The following is a 4176-nucleotide window of genomic DNA, read 5'->3' as shown; positions in this document are numbered from 1 at the left end:
GGGGGGGAATTAGGGGCCGCGGGGGGGGCACCCCCCGGCTGGGGTCCCGAAGGGTTTTGGAGTTGGGGGTCTGCTCTGCCCCCTCCCCAGCACCCCCCCCCCCCCCTTGTTTTCCTGGGGACGGGAGGGTCCCACGGGTGCTGGGGTGGGACGCGTTCACTGGCTGCCCCAGGGTGCGCATTAAGACCCCCCCCTCAAAAAAAAACCATCACCGTGTTTTATTAAAACCAGTTCTGGCCACTTCTGCAGCAGTAGCACCCACTGCCCCGGGGTGGGTGCCCCCCCGCCCCCCCAATTCACATGGGGTAACGTGGGGGCACAGCCAGGGCTTGGCTCCCACGCGGGGACAGGCAGCACCCACCCAGCGCCCAGGGCAGCTCCCAGGGGACCCCAGACCCAGGAGGCTCCCTGGGACGCAGAGCACCCAGAGGACCCCAAAACCAGCGGCACGAGGAGCCTGTGGGTTTGTTCTCCGTTCCCCGGGTGGGTGCAATGGCTGGGGGGGCTCTGGCTGCATCCCCGCAGCATCGCCACCCCCTCCCCAGCACCCAGCCCCTGGGGTCTCCCCTGGGGTCCCCCCTGGGGTCATCGTCCCACGGCGTCAGTACCGGCCGGTGCGCAGGCTCAGAAATAGACGGCGCTGTCGCGGGCGTCGCGGTCGTACTCCTGGATCCGCGCCTTGATGTGCGTCAGCTTCTTCTTCAGGTATTCGCAGCGCTGCTGCTTCTCCAGGAAGGCCGAATCCTGCCGGCCGCACCGTGCTCAGCTGGGAGGAACCCTGCCACGGCACCGGGGTCCTGCGGTGCCCTGGGGACCCCCCCAAGCGTTGGGGAGGGGGGAGAGGCACTGTGGGGAGGCCGTGGGCTTGCAGCCTCCCAGCACAGGGAGCAGAACCTGAGCCCTTCCCCTGCTCACCCTTTTCTTCCTCACATATTCATGCCAGACGTGGGCCACCTTGCTCCCATCCTGCGGGCCAGAAAGACATGTCCTGGAACCCCAGGGGGCTCAGCCTGGCTGAGCACAGCCCTAATGAGGCAGCTGGAGCTAATGAGCACAGGAGGGGGCTCCAGGGCAGCCAGCCATCCTTCATGCCACGGAGTGAAAACCTCTCCCAGGGTGTAGCCGAGAAATGCTTGTTAATTTTCTAGCAGCTGCCCGATGACTTTGAGCACGGCTCATGTCTCGCAGCTGCAGAATCCTGGGTGTCTGCACGTCCCCTCCTGTCCCCCCCCACCCGCTGCAGGTCCCCAGGCTCATCCCCAGTCCCTGCAGAGACTGCCCAACTCATCACACCCAACCCTGCTCGCAAGACACATGGTGCCCACAGCCGGTGCCCACCAAGGGACCCACCGTCCTGCTCATGGTGTGCCGGGGCAGCTGGCCCATCGCCGCCTCCATCTCCCCGAGCCTCTGCCGTGCGGTGCGGACCTCCCCGAGCAGCTCCGTGTATTCCGCCAGCTGGTCCTGGAAGACGCCCTTGTAGCCCTCCCGCTGCCGGGGGCTCCGGATCGCCGGGTACTTTCTGCACCGCCACGAGGCCATGAGGCTCAGGGTGTGGGAGGGAGAGCCCGGGTGCTGCCTGTGGCGCTGCCCGCACGCCCAGGGGGGCAGGACCCTCTCGGTTGGGTGTCGGGGGTCCCTGGGGTTCTGTGATACCCCATCCTGTGGCCGTCCCCATCCCCACGGGAGTCACTTACGCTACGTAGTCTGGGACAGCACGTGGTCGGGGTGCCAGCCCCGGGGGGACGGACCTGGCCCCCGGCTTCTTGCCCTCCTCGGCAGTGGGGACCCTCCCTGAGGGTCTCCCCGATGGCATCACCTCGTCCTCGAAGACGACGCGCCTGGCTCGGGCTGGCGGAGGCTTCAGGAGGTAAAGGAGGGGTGTGAGGCTGCACGACCCCCACACTATACCGGGGGGGCACGGGGTGGGGAGGACCATCGGGGCTGTCCCCGCTCCTGGAGACGGTGGGATCCCCGGAGACCTCCGGGTGCTTCCAGACCACCTTGCACCTCCACAGCCAGAGGGACGGGAGGCTGCCGGCCAGGCAGAGCAGTGCCGTGAGGAAGAGGAAGATGAGAGCGGCTGCATGCATCCTCGGCCAAGCGGCAGATGCCGGTGAGGAGGGGGCCGTGGCACAGCCCCAGGAGGATGGCAGTGAGGAGCCAGGCCAGGCCAGCTGCCTCCAGCCGCCCCCCCTGGCCAGGACTTCATGGAGGCAAAGTGGGGGCCGAACACCTCCAGCCCAGCCTGGGGGTCCAGCACCCCCCCACACCCAGCTCCATACCCGGCAGCCCCAGCTCTCTGGTGGGACAGATGGGCTCGGCCGTTGGCTCGTGGCGGCTTCGGGGTGACGGGGGTCCCCTGGGTGCATCCGGCGGCTGCTTCGCTTCCCCACCTCCGGGCTGAGCCCCACTGGAGGAGAAGCCCCAAGATGAGCAGGGATGGGAGCAAACCCCACGGCAAGCAGACACAGGTCACAGTGCTACCAGCCCTTTTTGCGTGCCTCAGTTTCCCCCACGGGGCACACATGCAGCCTGGCCCCGAGCCACCTTCCTTCCCCATCGCTCGCCAGGGATTTACGAGTGGCCACTGACGTGGGGACCCGGCCGTGAGCTCTGACTGTGCCCTGGGATGTCACCTCCCCACTGTGAGCTGCTCCTGGTGCATGGCTGCCACCCCATCCTGGTTCCCCACAGCCTGGGCTGGAAATGCCCATGGGTGAGTGGGAAAGCACCCACTGGTGCTCCCAGTACCCAGGCTGGGTGGGAGCAGGGACCAGCTGGAGCCCCTCTGGGCAGGAGGAAAGGAAGGGTCCCCACTGCATCGCTTCCAGCCATCCCCACGACCACCAAGGACCCCGCAAGATGCTGCTGGACTCGTGTCAAGCGGACCAGCCCTGCTGTGTCACTCCCGAGCTCCGTGTCGTCCCCCCTGTCCCCATGCCAGCCCCTGCAGGACAGCGTCCAGCCCCTGAGCCCCTGCCAACGGCGTTACCTGCCCGTCTCATGGTGGGACACGGTCCTGGGGCTCACCACGACGTCCCTCAGCCGCTGCCCACCACCACCAATGCCCACCACCGCCCGCCACCGCCCGCCACCACTGCCGCCAGGCACCAGCAGTTAAATATTAACAGCGCCGCGCCGCCCCGAAGCGTGGCACGGGGCCCTGCGTGGGCAGGATCCGGCCACTGCCCACCCCAGCCTCCCACCCTGGCTCCCACACAACCTCCACCCTGCCCGGTGCCCGCTGGGGGCCGCATTCTGCACCCGCCTTCTGCAGGGCCCCAGCACCAGACCCTGGTTTTGGCTTTGCAAAATTTTTGGCTTTGCTTTTTGAGCAGCACCAACATCCCGGGGCTGCGTATGGGGAGCCCAGGTACCCCAGCACGGCCAATGATGCTCTGAGCCCAGCCCCATCACCCCCCCCCATTCCACTGCTATGAGCCCCCCAAACCTGCCCCAGTGTCAGCAAGTGGGGGGGGCTGCAAGCTCCCAGCCCTCTCAGTGTCCCCCCCCGGGGGGTTTGAAGCCCCCATGTCAGCCCCATCCTCCCCCTGCAAGGTTCCTGGGATGGGGGGGAGCCTCTGCAGTGAGGGGCGCTGCAAAGATCCCCCCCAAGAGCATCCCCCCACCCCTCACCACCACCCCCAACCCAGGACCCCATCCCACCCCTCCCGCCGGGCAGGGGTCCCGCTGCCATGAGCAGAGAGCGACGCGTCCAGTTCAGCCTCCTTTAATGTGCGCCTCAGCCCCCCCTGCCCCCACCCCCCCACCCGAGGGTCCTGGCTGGGGAGCAGGACCGGCCCCCGGGGGGTCCGGGGCTGTGGGGGTCCTGGCAGAGGGTCCTTGCCCACCCCGCTGGGAGGGGGCTGGGCTGAATATTGCATCCAGGAATCTCACAGCACTTTACAATGGTCGGTACCGTTGCCCCCCCCCTCCCTCCCCACCCCATCCCCATTTTACAGATGGGGGAAACTGAGGCACAGAGAGGTGACGTGACTTCGCCAAGGTCACTTCGTGGCAGAGCCAGGAACAGAGCTCCCCCCCCCCCCAAAATCCTCAAGCCCCAGGGCTCAGCCCTGCTCTCACCTCGGGGGTCTGCCCCCCACCTCCGCACCCTCCAGGCAAGACCCCAGGCGTCCCCCCCCCCTGTCCCCAACCTCCACCCCCCCAAAC

This window comes from Haliaeetus leucocephalus, unplaced genomic scaffold (assembly GCF_000737465.1).
Source record: "Haliaeetus leucocephalus isolate CR32 unplaced genomic scaffold, Haliaeetus_leucocephalus-4.0 Scaffold164, whole genome shotgun sequence".
NCBI classification, from domain to species: domain Eukaryota; kingdom Metazoa; phylum Chordata; class Aves; order Accipitriformes; family Accipitridae; genus Haliaeetus; species Haliaeetus leucocephalus.
This window is presented reverse-complemented; position numbering follows the sequence as displayed.